The sequence below is a fragment of the Lissotriton helveticus genome, chromosome 11 (genome assembly GCF_964261635.1).
Source record: "Lissotriton helveticus chromosome 11, aLisHel1.1, whole genome shotgun sequence".
In the NCBI taxonomy this organism is placed as follows: Eukaryota; Metazoa; Chordata; class Amphibia; order Caudata; family Salamandridae; genus Lissotriton; species Lissotriton helveticus.
The window spans coordinates 385,610,573-385,630,192 of NC_136072.1; positions in this window are offsets into that span (position 1 = coordinate 385,610,573).

The window sequence follows — 19,620 nt, forward strand, 5'->3', positions numbered from 1 at the left end:
TTGAAGCCAGGCAGTGTGCTTTTTGTCATAGGCCTGCATTGTCTGCTTCAGTTTCTTGTTCTTGTGGGCCTGGCCATGGGGCTGGTGGCCATTTTGAAGCCAGGCAGTGTGCTTTTTGCCACAGGCCTGCATTGTCTGTCTTCAGTTTCTTTGTGTGGGCCTGGCCATGAGGCTGGTGTCCATTTTGAAACCAGGCAGTGTGCTTTTTGCAATAGGCCTGCATTTTCTGTTTTCAGTTTCTTGTTGTGGGCCTGACCATGAGGCTGGCGGCCATTTTGAAGCCAGGCAGTGTACTTTTTGCCATAGGCCTGTATTGTCTGTCTTCAGTTTCTTCTTGTTGTGGGCCTGGCCATGTGGCTGGTGGCCATTTTGAAGCCTGGTAGTGTGTTTTTATCCATAGGTTTGCAAGCGTGTGGCCTAGTCTACCAAGAGGCCTTTCATCCAGTAGGCTCAGAGGTAGTCAGGGGTGGATACAACAACTGTTTCTGTGCGTTCTGTTGAATGTAAACATAATTTAGGGCATGGATGGCATTGGATTGAATTGGAAAAAGTTTATTTTTGGGTGTATTTCAGTTTTTGGGTGTGTGTTAAATAAATACCTTTATTGTGTGTGGTGTGTTGTGTACCTTTCAGACCTTGTTTAGCCCCCTGTGGATTTTCGTTTTTGGATATTATTGCATTACAGGCAAAGCAGCAGGCTTTGCGTGGCTATTATAGCCCTGTTTTCAGTACATTATTTTCCAGACCTCCTGCTTGCTGCTTGTGATTTGTGAGTGTCCATGTGGCTGGTGGCCATTTCTGGTGGCAGTTATAAAGTGTGCTGCTTTTGCCCTTTAGACCTGCATGGTTTTCGCATTGGCTTATCGCTTCCTTCCATCCATCCCCTTTGCCAGATGCAGCTCCCTAAATGATGTGATGAGCAAATAATTTAATGCCAAACAGGGTCCACTCCATTCAATTTGTATTTTTTATTGTTGTTCCTCTTCTTTCCTATCCTTCCTGAGAGTGTACACAGTATACCATGAAAGCCCTTGTTGACAAAGTCTCACAAATGGCTACACTAAGTTATACATTTTATTTGTTTGTTTGTACGTACTAGTAGTGATTGAACCACAACTACAAATGCAACATTTCACTGATGTTCTTCTCCTGGCTTCTTTGCTTTTAGGTGCACAAAAAGGCAGAGGCGAAGGTGTCATCATCACCTGTGTACTGCCAGACAGAAGTCCTGCTGCGCACCACGTCACGTCCATGTTTGACCACAGACATCTCCTGCAACTTGTGCACCTGTGTCCTGCTGACATCTGAAGAAGATGGCCCCAAAGAAAGGTACCAGGGCCTCCAGTACCAAGAAAGTGAGAAGAAGAAGGAACAGAATAAGGAAGTGACACTTGCCAAAACTGGTGTGCCGCCTGAGTTATTTTTTGGGAGAAAAAACACTTAAGCCTGCAGCAGCGGTGTCTGGTGGGGACCAAGCTGGGAGAAGCACCTCTGCATCAGTGTGCCCACCCCACCAACCTAGGCCCAAGACCATGAGTGTGGCAGATGTAGCCAGTCTACTAACAAGCAGTGATCTTGAAATGTCATTATCGCAAAGTAGTACCCAATCAACGCACTTGCAGGCAGAAACTCAGCAGATAAGTGGGCAACAACAGCCACAACAACAGCCGCAACAACAGCTACAAAAACAGCTGCAACAAAAGCCGCAACCACAGCTGCAACCACAGCCACAACAACAGCTGCAACAACAGCCCACAATAGTAGTTATTCCTCCTGAAGTAGGGGCAGTTCAAGAAATCAAGCTTTTTGCACACGAAGAGGAGCAAGCCACTGTTTCAGAAGATCCATTGTCTTCCAGACCCCCAGCAAGGAAAAGGAGGGTTAGTCCATCAACTTCTTCTTCAATCCCCACTTCTGATGATCAAGATGCCACTTGGAAGCCACCAGCTCAGTCTCAGAGTGATGCACGCCACAAGACAAGGCTAGTGGAAAGGAAATTTCCCGAACGCCTTAGAGTTATGGAGGTAGATGTACAAGAGGGGGATGATGATGATGACGAGCCAGTCCTCTTGAACATCACTCCTGGCCCAGAGGAGATGGAGACCAGCATTTTTACCCTATCCAAAATCGCTGCAAGGGATGTAGCACGGATACCACCAACACAGGTAACACCAACACAACCTCCTCTGGCCTCCATATTTGCATTTGCAAAGGCCCGGCCGGGACATACATCTAGCTCAACCACCACCTCAGTAGGTAGTGGTAGTGTAGCTGCACAGAGTCGAATTCCAGGCACACCCTCTAGTTCATCTGGTATCGAAAGTGGCACCTCCAGCAGTGCCAGAAAGTTCTCCACCCCAGTTTGGGACTTCTTTGTTGGTTAGCAGTAAGGAGGAGAACATTGCAATATGCTCAATTCGTCAGCAGGCTGTTAGGCGGGGTAAGCTTGGTACAAACTATGGTACCGGAGGCCAAACAAGTCATCTAAAAAAACACCACATTATCCAGTGGGAGGCTCACCTACTTCACGTAGAAAAAATTACAATGAACCCATTGCTGTTGTTGGGGATGAAGAAGTAGGGGAAGATATGATCGCGGTAGAAGGTGAACAAAAGGGGAGACATTTTTAGCCCTGTCCCCAGCAGTGTAGTGGTCTCGCCCACATCCTCAGCAACATATCAGTGGCACCGTAGTAAGAGTGAGGCTGAGAGACCAAGGCAACTGAGTACTGCAATGAGAAAAAGTGCATCGTCGTTGAGCCTAACTGGGTTCAAGAAGATAGCTGCTACACAAAGGAAAATAATCCAACCAGCCGTTGACAGCATGCTTAGGTCAGACGGGCAGTACCAACGCAACCACCCAACGGTACAGTTGTACAATGCGAAGCTGGCTAAAATGTTAGCCCTGGACCTTCTCCCTTTTTCATTTGTGGAAGGGGTGGGTTTCCTTGAATTTGTGTCAGCCATCTGTCCTAAATGGAAGGTTCCCAGCCGGTCCTATTTCGCCAAAGTTGCTGTTCCAGCACTACATCACGATGTGCTGGAATTGGTTGGACAAGCTTTGCAGGAGAGTGCTGTTCACAATATCCACCTGACAACAGACATGTGGACCAGTTGCCAAGGCACTGATTACATGTGCATCACTGCACACTGGGTCTCTCTTGTGGGGGTTAGAGAAAAGCTATCTGAAGTAGGTGCTGTTGACACAGCTGAGATTTGTAATGCTACTCGGAAACATGCAACTATAGGCATGGTCGCCATTGAGAAATCTCATACTGGTGCAAACATTTTAGAAGAGTTTAACAGCAAGGTCTTTGATTGGCTGCGCCCAAGAGGGCTTAACATTGGTTTTGTTGCCACAGATAATGGCAGTGATGTACTTAAGGCCATGAATGTTGGTTGCTGTTTCAGGTTCCCATGTTTGGCACACAGCATTAACATTATAGTTCAAGGCTTTCTAAAAAAAGAAGCCATAGTCAGCAACTTACTGACCACCTGCCAAAGAATATGCACTCATTTCAGCCATTCTTTTAAAGCCCGGAAGCAGCTGAGGATCATTCTACATGACTATAGAATGCCAGTCAAAGAACTTATCCAGGAGTTGGCAACACGTTGGAACTCAACTTATTACATGCTTGACCGTCTGTTTGAGCAGTACAGACCAATCAATGAATATGTAATTCGAAGAGGAGATGCTACTGTGAAAGGCATGACCCTTCAGATGGATCAATGGTGCCTAGTTAAATGCCTGACAGAGATGCGTCTTCCTTTCGAGGTCTTCACACGTGAAGTCAGCAAGGAGGACTGTACTATGGGCCAAGCTATCCCATTGTTTGAACATGCTAGGGCAACAGCTGAAGGAGGTGTCTGAAGCATACATAGGTGAGGAGGAAAAAACACGAAGCATATGGGTTGGTAGAGAGCTGATACCTTTGCTTAAAAGAAAATACAAGGTGCAAACTAAGATTTTGTCACAAGAACATTCCATTTGTGTCACAATTCTGGATCCACATTAAAAATCGGCACTAAACAGTAAGACATTCATTCATTTTTCAGAAGTGGATGTTGCCCTGTACAAAACTTGGATAGCTGAGGCAGTCAGTAAATTGGAAAATCAGCGGCTGGCAATTAAAGGCCCGCTACTCAAACCCACAACAAGTACTGCAGCAGGGCATCCAGCGTCAAGTTCAACTTCAGAACCTGAGGGCAGTGGATTTCACTCTTAGCTGTCACAAACACTATTGACACCAGCGAGAACCGGATCATCATCACCAGCCCCAGTAAAAATGGCAAAGGATTGGAATGTACAGCAAGGACTTGCTAGATCCAGTGCTGATGCAAAGACAAAAGAAGCCAAACAAAGTGTAGCACCCCTGAACATTAAGCGGATTGTCCAGGCATATCTGGATGACCCAACAGAGGTCTACATTGATCAAAACCCATTGCGGTATTGGTATGGGAAAAGGCGCCAATGGCCATTGCTCAGCAGACTGGCGATAAACTATCTGGCTTGCCCTGTCGCAAATGTCTCTTCTGAACGTGTTTTCAGTGCTGCTGGTACCATTGTAACAGTGAGAAGGACCAGTCTCTCACCCAAAAACGTGGAGAAGTTAACCATGATTAAACTGAATCAGGACTTTATACCACCGAATTACACAATACATGAATCAACGCAGAAAGATGAGGACAGCAGTTCAGGTGACAGAAGTAGTATGTTAGACGATGACTACCTACTTCTGGTTGAACCCCCAGAGTTTGAGGACGAGCTATACTTCCCTGACAATTAGGCTTGCACTTCTTACTGTCTTCCTCCCTTATTTACTTCTATTTGTGTGTCTGTCTTTCTGGTTTGAAACTTCGAATCACAACAAATCCACCACCAACATCTTCTAGTCTTTTGATTGCCATATATGAGTTTCAGCAGTCTGCATTTCAGTCCACTCCTCCGAGTTCAGCTCCTCCATCCTCCTGAATCACCCTAAATCCATTGCCCTCAAGCCAGATGATGATTGGATGTAGCATAATAGAAGAAAAAAGAAAGTCTTGCCTTGTTGAGTCCCTCCAAAAGAAGTGGAACACATGATGATGACTACTATAGCTATCCTCCTTTCCGAGCCGAGAGAGACTGCCCATTAACTTAAGATGAGAAGGAACAGGTAATGAATTATGCCATTCATTGGACCCTGTCGCTGACTGAGTGATTTGTGTTGTTGTTTGTTGTGCATGAAGTTAATTCATTGTGTACTATTATCTAATCTACACACTGAAAGTAACTCAAGGCAAATTTTTCCCTTCTTGTTTCTTCATAACAAATTTGTACTTCTACTGCAGGGCGATCCATTACATTTTCAATATGGAAAGGGGACTCAAGAAAGGAAAGAAAACTTTATTGCATGATTTACAAAATCTTTGCAAGTTACAAAAGATAAAAATGTACATATTAAAAGTAACCCTGGGCGTAGTTTGCGAAGTAGCGCTACGCGTAACTACGTGAAGTGCACTTCGCACTACGTGAGCTACGTGTAGCACTACGTGCTCTGCGTAGTCCCCTGTTCGCACTGACCAAGATGCTGTTTTCAATTACTGCACAGTGCGGACAAGCATCCGGCACTGTGCAATCATTGAAAACGCCATCTTGCACAGTGCGAGTTGTAGTTTTCTACCGCTGGAGTAGATTTTTACTCGAGCAGCAGCTTTCTCAATGCGGACTGGTAGTGTCTCATCGCGAGCGGTCGCAGGCATACGCAACTACTTGCAATGAGAAACCTGACCTCCCCACGTTGAGAATCTCGCAGGGAGGTTTATTTTCCACGCTCGTGATCGGCAACTTGATGTATCTGATCGTGAATGAGGAAAATGTCTCGCTGGGATGTCATTTTGCTTGCTCGCAGTCGCCAACTTGACGTTCAGGACCGTGAGCAAGCATAAATAGACCGCTGCACAATGCTACGCGTGTTTGCACTGTGCTACGTGCAGTTCGCGTAGTGCGAAGTAGCGGACACTTCACAAACTATGCGAGCTTAGCGTAGTGCTTTGCCCAGGGTTAATTAAAAGAAAATAGAGCCCCAATTATTTATAGTAAAATACCAATGTGCCCCCCGATTGTCAGAGGTCTCTTTTAGTTGCCCTACCGCCAATACATTGATGGTGATCCCTTTGGGGCAATTGTGGTCGTGTCCAAGTAAAAAAGAAAATTTCGGTCCCGGAGTAAGCCAACCTGTGTGCTAAGCCTCTTTAGTCAGTTAGTTTGATGACTAATAGTTTATCCTTTGTCTGGATGTCTGCGAGGAGGACCTGCCAGTTTTTTTTTCTAGTGGAGGTTGCTGTTGATGGATCCCCTCCCCAATCTTTTTTTGCAGCACAATCCATAAACCTTACTAGTGCACAGTCTAATTTGGTGTTCCGTGGGTCAAAGCAGGCCAGTACTGCGGCTCTGCATGATCTGACCTCATTGATGTTCCAGTCTTTCCATAAAAGGGACCGTCTTTCCTTCAGCAAGTTTAGACACAGGCATAGGATGTGTGTTACGTCTTCCCTATGATTACCACAAAGTCGACAGTGTTCCTGGGCATGATCTCTTTTCCATTTGGGCAGATGGCACGACAAATTGATTACTCCTATTCTTAATTTAAAAATCGTAATTTAGTGCGTGCAGTAAACGTCAGGGTTAGATACCTCTGAGGTGTCAGCTGGATGTATGACAAGAGGGTCATCCAGCCGTGGCTTCTTCTTGCTAGACATGCTTATCTTTTTTGAGGAGAGTTTTTTGCGGTCATTTTTGCTAGTCTTTTGAATTTGTTATGGCTGACTTGTACATTCCAAACTCCGTTCAGGCCTAGAGTTTTTAGTCCTCTTGCCCAATATTCATGCCCTGCTCGCCATTGTTTCACATTCAGGCAGAACCATAGGTGTTGCACTAGGCTGCCTTCTTTTGACGACCTCAGTTTGTGGCAGCACGTTAAGAAGCTCATCAGTCTGACCAGTGATTGATTACAAATGCTCAGTTCCAGCTGATTTGGGCTGGTGACGTGAGTGTTGGCAACTGGAATACTATTCTGTAGATTTTTGCAATGATTTTGTCTAATTTGCCGCTATCCAGTCCTTTTAGCTCCTCGTTTCCATACGTTAATGTAGGAATGACTTTTGCCTGTGCTGCCTGCAATGTTGGAGCGAATGTTGGGCCAAGTGTCTTCTTGTGAATAGAGCTGATTGCAAAAGCTAGCACTGCTCCCTTCTTTTTTTGTTCTTCTAAGTGGGTTTTATATCTTCCGTTGTTGTTGAAGAGAACTCCTAGGTACTTATGGCAATTGGATTCTACAATGCTTTCAGAATTTAAGACCCATGCCAGCTTCTTGGGCCTTCCTGGATGTACCGCCTAAGATTTTGGTTTTCTTATTGTTTATCAGGAGCTCGTTCTTATTTGAGTATTCGTCGGTAGTATCCATAAGTCTTTGCAGGCCCGTCTTTGTGTTACTTAGGAGAACCACATTATCAGCGTATAGAAGATTTGACAGCTGGAAACTAGCTAGTTTGGGAGCATGAGAGTTTACCTTGTTTAAGGCTTCTGGGAAGTCCGATAAAAATAGGTTAAAAAGTGTGGGGCCCAGGACGCATCCTTGTTTTAGTCCTTTCGTCGTTAAGATTGGGCGTGACAGTCTGGAGTTTTCCCAATCTTAATCCTGACCAATGTGTCCTGGTGCAGGAACTGTATGGCTCTTAGAAGGCCATTTGGGATGTTCAATCTGGAAAGCTTCTGCCAGAGCTTGGTCCTGTTGACGTTATCAAACACTTCTTTGTAGTCTATGAATCCCATGTAAAATGGACTAGTGCTAGTCTCCGCCTGGTCTATCAAGCAGGAGAGAGTCATAAGATTGACCGAGGTGCCAGTGTCACTTGTAAAACCTGTTTGGTTCGGAGGAATTACAGAATAATCGTCAGCCCATGCCCGAAGTGAATTGAGCAGTATCCCAGTGAATTACTGTGCTTCATTGTGGGTGACTAATCGATAATTCCCTGGAGATTTTTCGTCCCCACCTTAGAAAATTGGCGTAAGAATTGATCCTTGCCAAGAGGGTGGAATAATGTTCTTTTGTAAGATGGAATTGAGTAGTGGATATAGCTTGGAAGCCCAGAAGGCCTGATCCTCCTTGAACAAAGCCGGAGCGATGCCTCCTGGACCTGGGGCTCCATCCTTGCGACCCTTTTTGATCTGTTTTTTAATTTGGTCCTCCGGGACTGTTCTGTTTACGATACTGCTTTGATGAGTTAAACTCTCTGTTAGTTTTTCAGTTGTTTGACCTTCGTTGGAAAGTTCTTCCATGGTTAACGTTTTTAATGTGTCGCTCTCAAGGCAAATTTGCCGCTTTTGAAGATTTGCTGCCATCTACGCAGGTACTCTGATCAGAAGTATTATTTGAACGATCACTGAAGTGAATGTGCAAAAAAGAATACCACTCAGACTCTAGTATATTTGATGACGCAGCTTTTGGAACATTCCCTTCAAGACTATTGATCTATTGATGGTGCGCCAGAACCTCTCAGAATTATTTGATTTTATGTCTTGATATAATTTGGCCCAAAAAGAATTCCAGTGAGCCCTACGATATTCTCTTTTTACTTTCTTCAGGCGGTTCCGGGCTTCTCTCAGTTTGATTATTGTTGGAGGGACTGTTGGCTTTGTTTTTAATTCCCGCCATAGCTGATTCATAGTTCTTTTTGCTGATCGTATCGCGGGATTCCAGGAGGTCGGCTGTTGTACCCCACTTGATTTTGCGTACGTTATTGGTTTTGTGTGTCTGTCTGTCAATTTAGTTGCAAATGTTGTCCAGTTAGCAATTTGATCATCGTTTGTCCTGCTGGTACTCTCAAAGATTTGCTTTGCCTCCGTTGTTACCTGTTGTAGTTTACTAACCGAGCACTTGATTGGTTTTAGATTGATCGTGTAGCTATCAAAGGCTGGAGCCCTTGCCTCTGCGTGTTGCATTAATCTGGTGCTGAGCGATATTTCTTGAGGGCTGTGATCGCTTTCTGTCCTATTTCCGAATCCGAAGCCTAGTATTTGATGCAGGAGTGAGAGGCTGACAAAGGTGTAGTCAATTAAGGATGTGCCATTTTTCGATAGATATGAGAGGCCGGGTGGCTTGTCAGGAAAAAAGCAACATTGAGGGCTCTAAGACCAAGGTGTTCCAGGTTTCCTTGCAAGGAGCGTCCCTTCGGATCTTCCTTGCGCCATTCTGGAAGATCCTGCAGTGGTATGGCCCCAATGCTTTCCTGTGATTTAGTTACCTAATTTTTATGTAGGTCAGACATTAGCCACATGCTTAAGTCACCAGATATTATTATATCTACATTCGGGAGTCCAGATTTCATTCTTAACACTGACGCTGTCCCCTCATCTGAGAAGGATTGCCTCGACACTGAATTTGGGCGAACATAGGCATTCATTAGAGTGATGAACCTGGGCTGGCCTTTGTTTGTGCTGAAAGAGATTCACACAGACTGGAGGAAATGGGATGAGCTCACGAGATCCCATGAAGTAATTGCATTTTTTATTGATATATATTGCTAAGCCACCGCTGCCTCTACTCGAAGATTTCAGATTTGGCTGGAATGTGGTGAGTTTTGAACCCTTCTATTTGCTGCGGCTTCACGAGCCATGTCTCTTGTAGTAGTATTATCTCAAATGATCGTAAATAGGAGATTGTTGCTTTGTCCCCCAGTTTATTTGATAGCCCATTAATGTTCCAAGAGCAAATCCTTCATGGACAAGTGTCGTGATCCATTTGGCTGTTGTAATGTCAGCGAAGAAGTCGGGTTGAGTTAAGGGAGGCCCCCAGCCATGACCATGTTCCGGCCTCTTCCAGATCCCTATTGAGTATGAGTATGATATGGCCCCCTCTTGCTTTTTTTACTTTTTGGTCGGAAGAGTGGAGTTTTGTTACGGGCACTCCTCAAGACTGAATTCACTGCTCTTTTTTCGGCCTGTGGACACTCAGTGCCTCAGATTTCCTGCAGAACATGTGGGTAGCCTGGTTCCCTGCCGGGTAGTATGAGTATGCCTCATTTCTTGAAGGTTTCTGTGTGCCGTAAGATCTTATTCATTGCCTCTGTCGAGCTCCAAGTAACCTTCTATTGATGTAATATCTTGTGAGGGTATGGCATTTGACAGGCCTATCACTTCTATCAATTTAATGATGTTCCTGCGGTTTAGTATATCACAGCTACCTTTGTACTCCGGATAAAAAAGCGTGAAGGTTGGATCGCCATGGGAAGGGACCATAGGCAGCCTTGAATGTGGCTCTGGTCTTTGGGCCCGAAGTGTTTGATCTATTCCTGTTGGGGTCCGATGTTTGCATGTTCAATGCTTTGTGAATAGGTGTGTGAGGTGCCCTATTCCGTGCACCAGGGCTCTTGATTTGTGCTGCGGGCGGTTGGTACTTCGCATCCTTTGTCCTTCACCGGTGTAGTAAAATTTCTCAGATGATTTTGATGTGAGCTGCTGATTTGAGCCTAACTTGATGAATTGGTGCTGCCAAGCAGATCTGTGGGCCTGGTGGATCTTTCACCCTCTGACTTTTGCAAAGGAGTTGTTTTGATTGATTGTGTAACCAGCAAATAGGCCACCAATGGCAGGCTGGCTGACACAGTCGAAAAAAATTAACATAGGTACGGACTTGTCCTCTGAGTCGAAAGAAGGTGCTTGATGATAACTACTAATTACATACACAATATATATGCTGTGCTTGCAAACTGCTGTGGGTCAAGGGAGTATTTTGAAAAAACAACTTCGATTCTCCTCTGCTTTGCTACTCTGGCGCGGTTTCTTTCACACTCTCTTCAAACTAAGACTCTTCATCCAGTGACAGTCTCCACCTATGCTATCTATGATGATACCATCCAGGCATCCATCCATTCAAAGTAAACGGATATCATTCTTTTAAATCTCTCAACAAACCTTCGTTTGTTTCACCAACAAACATTTTTTCTTTTTTTGTTTAAACCACCACCCATGCATCCTTTCCTTGCTTACTTGCCTTGGCTTAGAGTTTGACCCAAACACCACTGAGGATTCTTGCTATCCTCCACACATATAGTTTCACCCACCCAGGCAGGCATCTTTTCTTTCACCTTCTAACTATCCTTCAACCACCCATGCATCTGATTCATATCAGCCACCTATGCATGCACCCCGCGTATCCTTCTCTGCCAGGCATAAATATTACATCTCGCCCATCCTTCCTCCTTCCACCCTTCTTTCCCTTTTCGTTCAACACACCCATCAAGGTCATCTGATCTGACTTTTAGTCTTCTCCATAAAACTTTCACAGCTGAGTTGAAGTCAGATAGAAGAGGCCATTGGTTACTCAACTCCCGCCGCTATTGCTAATGCTAATGCTAACTGAAGGGTGTCTTCTTCAACCGTTGTTCACAACAACTTCTTACTTACTAAGTCTCAATAGTACAGTGTACTGTACATCATTGCAGCGAATGTAATATCAATAAGTAAGAATAACTTACCACCGCCAGCCACTGCTGCTGCCTCACCACCTGCAGCCCCTGCAGGTGCCACATATCCTGCCCCCTCCGGAATGGCCGGGTCACCAACGCCGCTGGCCCCGGCACTGGTAGTTTGTAGTACGCCTAGAAAAAACATTACACATTTTTTAGATGCCATATACACCTCTCCCTATTTATTCTTTTTCACTAGCAAGATTCAAACTAAAGTTAATACATACATATACAACAGACATCACTAGTACAAAACTGGTAGTACTAGAGTAGAGTAGCACTAGTAGTGTAATTGTCTCTAGGGTCATGCTAGTCTCTTTGCTAAGTTAGCCTGAGCCGTGCAACCATTTTAGCTTTGTGTCTTTTATTTTTGCGCACATTACTTTGCAGCTTGTTGTGTGAGAACTAAGAATGTTTTAAGCCCACATGATCTCATACTGCTACTGTCTGAGCTCTGCATACAACTTTGAAAAACATGCAACTTTGTTATGGAGTTCTGATGGTCAGTCCGTGTTGCTTAGCCATAACATGCTACACTTTTGATACGACTGAGAAATGCTTTCAATATAGTAAGGCGCACCATTTTTATGTCTAGCCCCTAGCGTTGCAGTGCACAGCACTGCTCGCTCAGCGCGAGACATTTAGTGGGTAAAAATGGGGTTTAGCAGACTGACCTAGGAATGGCACACGCACGAGCGTGTGCTTTTCATTTTGTTGCACGTTATTGGCCTTTGCGTGCGTGTATTTTACAAACCCGGCCCGCAATAGGCCAAAGACGGGCGCATTGCTCCGCCCATGGCCTATTGGTGTCTATTACGCGCACCAAAGGCCATGTGGTTTCAATTATTATTCCCAGACACGGGCGCGATAATTAAAAGCACATTTTTCGCTGTGGCGTGCGCGCCACTACTTGCAGGCATGTTTTTTTTTTACAATAACGATCAAATTCGCGATCGCTTTCACTGCTGCTTGTTGTCTTTAACATTCAATATTGTGAGTAAACAAATCAGCACAGTGAGTATGGTTTAGTAAAGAGGCCTTGAAGATAGCAGCCAGTGTGTTTTAGGCTTAAATCATATCTTGACACAATGTAACTTTTATTCAACTTACAAAAGATTTAAAGACATTTTTATGCAAATGTAACCCCTCCATACTGTGCCGCTTTCCTGTATATGTGTTCACAGCATGGAGGTTCCTGCGAGTGCATCCTCTCCCGCTCATCTGTGCTAATCTTCCCAGTATCGCACGCTGGATTCTTTGAGCGCGTGAAGGGAGGCGGCTGCCTGTGCAGTCACGGAGGGATAAGTGATGCCCCGGGCTTAGGCCATGGTTATCGCTTGCTGAGTCATCCACCCCTCTCCGCTGCCTGATGCGAACACCGCTCATTGCAACCACTGGGTTGGTCCGCTCTCAAATCAGTCTTGATAAACAGGTGTTGCTTGTTATCGCTCTTGAGATGGTATAACTAAAGCATTGTAAAGAACTACAGTGTATTCAGACATCCTTCACCTCCTGCGGAGCGGACGGCGTTAGTGGCCTCTCGGGGTGTTTTTAAGAGAGGTGACGGGTGCACTGGTGTTTTCTGTGGGCATTGCTGCTGGTCCTGCAACTGCCCCAGCATTTTTATCTGGAGCTGGTCGGTGCACACCCCTGTGCGCCTCTATTTCAGGATGTGTACCGGCCCTTCCTGTTCATGCTAAAGCTCGGGGCACCACCGGGGTGGCTCCCTGAGGTACCAAGAGCAGATGGCACCAGCAAAGCAAACAAGCAAATGGGGCCCAATTCTAAGGGCACGGAGCTGCAAGTAATGCCTTGCCCTAGTGGGAGCAGCAAACATCTTTCTATGGGCCCACTCCTATCGATGGGCTAGTAGATGAGAAGCGCCTAGTGAAACAGTGCTTCTTGGAGTCCAGGGCACCGGAGTGGTATTTTGGGCCCTATCAGAGCTTCTGCTCTGTGTCATGTCTCCACTGTGTCCATTTTGCCTAGGCGACGGAAGAAAGCCACCTACATTGATCGAGACATTGCTCATTCAGGACAGGGGATAGACTCATCAACTTGGTCATTTCCTAGTCTGTAGATTGACCTTTTGAGAGTAACTCTGCCATTTATGCATTTAAATATGGCAGCTGCGAGATCCCAAGTGGGTGACTCTCATAATGATCAGATACTGCGTCTAGGGTGCACTATATTTCTTTTTTTGGTGTTTTTGCCCTTTGACCCCAGTCAACGCATTTGATGCAATCTGCTGCCCTCTTGTTTGAATAGGCTAATGACACTGTCAAAAAGGTAACACTTGTTATTATTTGTTGTACAAATGTGCAAACTAATTTTCCCTCAGATGTAGTCACACTTTTCCAATTTCAAAAGTGAGGCGATTTCTTTTCTCCTCTTATTATTTAGGCCCAGCGAGCATGTGATGCCCTGTGTGCCCTGATACAAATAGTGTGCCGCATTTTCCGTTGCACACGCCGCACAGAAGTCCACGTGCAATCGCCCTTTTGTGTATTTGTTATTTTAAGAAACCGCCCACTGCCTTCCAAACGTGGCCCGCGGTTATTTGAGTGGCTCAACGGCTCAGGACAGGAACCCTTGGACCCGCAGCTACAGATTTCACATTTTCAATAGCGCCTCTTTCCCAGCGACAGGGGTCACAAAACACATTGTTCTCCTTACACAGTATGGGGCATGTGGAGTGAGACTCAGTGTTTGAGTGATAGTGAGTTCCATTGCTTGAGTGATAGTGAGCCCCAGTGTTTGAGTGATAGTGAGACTCAGTGTTTGAGCGATAGTGAGACTCAGTGTTTGAGTGATAGTGAGATCCAGTGTTTGAGTGATAGTGAGATCCAGTGTTTGAGTGATAGTGAGATTCAGTGTTTGAGTGATAGTGAGACTCAGTGTTTGAGTGGTAGTGAGACTCAGGGTTTAAGTGATAGTGAGATCCAGTGTTTGAGTGATAGTGAGCCTTAGTGTTTCAGTGATAACGAGATCCAGTGTTTGAGTGATAGTGAGACTCAGTGTTTGAGTGATAGTGAGTTCCAATGTTTGAGTGATAGTGAGATCCAGTGTTCCCTCCGTGATGTGCTCACCCATGTGTGCTTCCTCCCCACTTCCCTCAGTCATGTGCTCACCCTCCGTGCTTCCTCCCCACTTCCCTCCGTGATGTGCTCACCCTTGTTGGCTTCCTCCCCACTGTACCTCCTTGCCCTTCATCCAGTACCTCGAAGTCTAACTCCCCTCTCCAGCATCTCCTCTCCTGTACCAGGGCACCGTTTTACACCTCACATCCTCTCTTCTCTTCCCATTAACTTCATTTCCCACAAAAATGGATTTGCATCAAGTACATAAAAGGCATTGTCATTTACAATGCCAATACCTCAAAATCTAGTAAATGCGAGGCGAGACCTATTGCATTGCAAATGCTTGTTCTCATTACAGACGGAAGATTCCCTTCTATGAACAGAGCTTTGCAGAGCTTATGATGTAACCAGTAATTCTAGGTTCTTCTAAGGTGAGGGGTCCCCCAGAATTCGCTCGGAGATCTTCATTTATAATTTTATATAAACTATATTCCTGCCAAGGGTAGGGTGGTTCTTTAACCACTGTTCAGTTATAATGATTTCCCCTTTTGTCTTCTCTGGACTTGTAGTTTTAACAATGTTAATTGTTTTAATCTTATGCATTTTGCTGTTGGTGCTGGCTCGTATAGTATACTGCATTATAGAACAATGTACAGAGCTTGTTATTTGAAAATAGACTTTTCAAACTTACATAGACTCTGTGGTATTTGGTGTGGACTTAAACGAGTGAGTGAGCAAAAGGGTGTGCTTTGCGTCCACGACTGACTTAAACGAGTGAGTGAGCGAAAGGGTGTGCTTTGCTTCCATGACTGAGAAGTCGGGAGTGTAGTGTTATGTTTTGGGTTGTCTAATCATTGGGTTTCTTCGGGGTTTGGAGAGCTAATGAGGCACTATAGCTAGTCGGTCAGGGGATTGTCGGTGAGGTATGAGGAAGGTCCAACCTCCTACCAACAACTTCCTATGCATGGTTCTTTATGTGCAGAATCCCTACAACAGTAGTAGTATGTACTAGTATCCTATCAAAAATAGTTCAATATCTGGTTGGGCATTTGTTTTGGTGGGAATTTTCGAAAAGCCTCAAGATTAAGAAGACTAGAAGAGGACAACCCAAAGGACTGGACTCAGTGGCTAGAGCGATTGGTGAATCGGAGTTGTATTTAAAACCTTTAAAATAAAGAGTTGCTAGCTGGGCCAGCTTAGCTACAGACAGACTAATAGTAGTAGTAGTAGAGTCATAGCAGAGGCAGTTAAAAGCAGGGATAAAAAGAATTTAGAAACTGATTGTCTAGATTGAACATTGAAGAAGATTTTATAAAAAATAGAATGAGGAACTCAAAAAAATATTTCGGAAATAATAAGGTGCTGGTGCAGTAAAAGTTAGGGAAGTATAATTATCAGTATTAACAACAGGAGGACTTACTGGGGCCAGCAGCAAAGCCCTCCGTAGAGGAGCGTTCCTGGCCCTGGGAGGAATCTTCCCCAGCTCCTGCAGACTCCGACCCCATCTTCCTACTGATCATGAAAGATGTAAGAAAGTAAGAGACAAACATGGATGATTGGTGTGAAACAAATAAAATGTTTTAAAAAACGCTCAAAAAACATTTATGGAAACAACAATTGCAATAAAATTGACCTATCTAAATCTGGTTGACCAGTATTGTGGAATTCGCAGTCCGTCTTGGTATTATCTACCATATTTATGAACACTACTCCAGTGTTCCATTCTGATTCCAAAATACTAACTAAGCCTAAGTACCACCTGACCTAGCCCACCTATTCCAGACGGGCCAATTGTTCAGTAAGTCTGCAAAACAGCAATGGAGGACACATGCATAAATGTTTGCATACACCAAATTGTAGATTTGGTTGGTTCCTGCTGAAGTTCTGCTAGTGATAATAAGCCTATATTACCACTCAATAAAAAAACTACAAAAGGTTCTACTAAGGACTGGGGTAAGCAGCACTCAGCAATACGTGACGTGACAGAGGATGCGTCAAGCAGACCACAAAATAATTACCTACTAATAACAAGTAACTAAACTAAACCTATCAATCCATCACTATCTCTTCTTAGTGGCAGGAGGACAAAGGAAGGACTAGAGTCTTTCTCGCATTACCTAACTTAAGTTCTCTAAAGTAAACTCTTACATACTCATGCGAAGTGAGCACAAAGTTGCAAACAAGTAAGATTAGTAGTGCCGAGCACCTGTGTCATAACAATCACAGTAAATTTTTAAACGTAATTTACCTGCAATGTAAGCAGCAGCATTCTTGCTGTTTGGGGAAAAAATGTATAAAACACAGAGCAGAAGAGCACAAAGTAGTAATATTAAATAGCTACTCACCAAGCCCCGGGACCTCCACTCCTAGCAGGTCCAGCAGGTCCTGCGCCAGGTCCCAGACATCAGACCACTGGTGCGTCAGGTGGTTATTTGTGCGCCGGACACCAGAGCAGCGAATCACTGCCCAGCGCACCTTTCCCCACCGCAGCTGACGCTCCCGGAGCCCGGACCCAGGCCTGCCGCCTGCTGCCAGGGTTAAGGGGAGGTGGCACTGGATGAAAAAAGCAAGGGCTGCCACATCTGCCTCACCAAATAAGGCTTGTGCATGTACCCCATGTGGGCGCGCCTTCCATTGGGAAGGCGGTCATGGCTGCGGCTGCGAGCAGCCTTGCCCTTGCACTTGGCCTTGCCCCCTCCCTTGGCCATGGCTCCGGGACTCTGGGGGGGCGGAAAAGAAAAGGGAGGAATTGGAAAAGTAGGTAAAAGAAAATGCAAGTTATAGCAAACGAGTAAAAAAGTAGTAGAAAAAGTAACAAAAAAAAGAAATAAACTCCAAATATAGAATCAGGAAAATAGAGAGATAGATAATAAATAAAAAAGATCAAAAAAAGTGAACAGAAACAAAGGATTGCAAAGAAAGGGGAAGGATAGAAAACCAGGCCCAGAACCATAGCAATAGAATGAAAACCAAGATGGCCGCGTCCGTTGCAATTGCGGGGGCAAGTTTGCACGATATTCCCCCCCCCCCCGAAAATGCAAAAATCTTCGGGAACACATAATACGCGTTCCTGAACAGGAAATACTCATCGCGAACTGGCGGGAGCATGCAATATGCGACCCGGAACAGGAAATAGGCATCCCGAACGGGCGGGAAAAGTGAAAAACAAGATGGCCGCGCACATTCGGGACCTCATGGGCAAGTTGGCAATATATTTTCCTGCGAACACGCAAAATGACATCGCGAACAGGAGGGCCAAGCAATTCTGCATGTTTCACTTAATTTCTGCATGCTCGCTGAGATTTTTTGCGGTTTCGCTGAGATTTGCATAGCACCACTACGCAAATTCCGACCAGGCCTAGTCACAACAACCAGCAAGGAGACAAGGCCACAACAAAGAACACATGCAGGCCTAAGGCAAAACCACGCTGGCTGCATACACAAAATGATCACCAGCCACACGGTCAAGCAACAAGCAGGAGGCATGGAAAACAAAGAACACATTCATGCCGATGGTAAAAGCACACTGCCTGCCAAGACAAAATGGCCATCAGCCACATGGTCAAACAACAAGCAGGAGGCATCAAAAACAAAGAACACATAACGGCCTATAGGCACTGACTATAAAAAAATCACCTCTTGGCCTGCATGGCGTGCCAAAAAAGTAGCAAAAAAGAAAATTAAGTGGGATAAAAATGTTTACGCCAACACACATCCTCCAAAGGCATCAAACATTTTACCTCATTTTACCAAATTATGAAATATCCAAAAAAGACACATTTTGTAATTTAATCCAATGCCATCCATGGCCTAAATGACGTTTCAATTCCACAGACACCACAGAAACAGTTGTTTCATACACTCATAACTACCACTGGGCCTACTGGCTGGAAGACCCATTGACAGACTAGGCCACATACTGAATTAAATTAATATGGCACGTTTATTTAAAAGCATGGAGAAAATGTACTAAACTGCCACATTTTCCCTTTTCAAAACAAGAAAAATGACATGCAAAAAAAATAACTAGCCCCTAATGAAACTGCAGGCCACCCACCACATTACATTTTCAAAATTGAATAAAAGTACAAATTAATCCTGGTGCATTCCCGTAATCAAACAAAAAACACCCTTATACAACAGTTTTTGAACTTACTTGTGAAATCTCAAATAAAAAGTCCTTAAATCTAATGGTATATATACAGCAGACAAGAAGAGTGATCCTTCCAACTCCAAATCCAAATTAAAAGTGACCAGGAGGTGGACAACGCACTGGGAGGAACCTGCTGAAATGAAACAGGAAGTTGCAGTCGGATGTATGACGTTACAACGCATACTTTTACAACGCCTACCTTTACATCGCAAGTTTTACAACGCATACCATTACAACGCATAATGCTTTTGGGCGCTGGATAGTGAATAGTTTAATTTACTATTCCAACTCCAGTCCCCGTGGATAGTAGGGAAGGTGTTGGATAGTACATTAAACCTATTCCCTATCCTAGAGCGCCCCCCAGCGCTATGAGTTGTAATGGTTTGCGTTGTAAAAGTTGCGTTGTAATGGTAGTTCATTGTAAAAGTTTCGTTGTAAAGGCTGTATACCCAAAAAGACAACTCCAACAGCTCGTTGGTGAAGAAATCCACTAGAAAAGCCTCTCAGCTTTTTCTCTAGTATAAAAGCTGCTCGAGCGGTGTGTTTGCAATTGCGATAGGTGCTACATTGGCGGTAGCGCAGCCGGAAGCCATGCAAGTGAGTGCAAGGTATCACATGAGCTCGCTAGTGGCCAGAAAATATCAAGGAGTACCAAAACAAATCTCGATCACGCGAATGCAAAAAAAACTCTGCTCTGCTCCCAGGAAGGGGGAATTCAGGAGCTCCAAGCTTTGCTGCAGAGTGCCTGAAGTCCGTAAACTCCACCAGTAGAGCAGAATTTACCACTGCTCTGCTTAGCACTGCTTAGCACTGAGATTACATCTGCACAAACTTTTAGTAAATATGAGTTCAAGCAGTATTCTAAGTGGTTGAAGTCAGG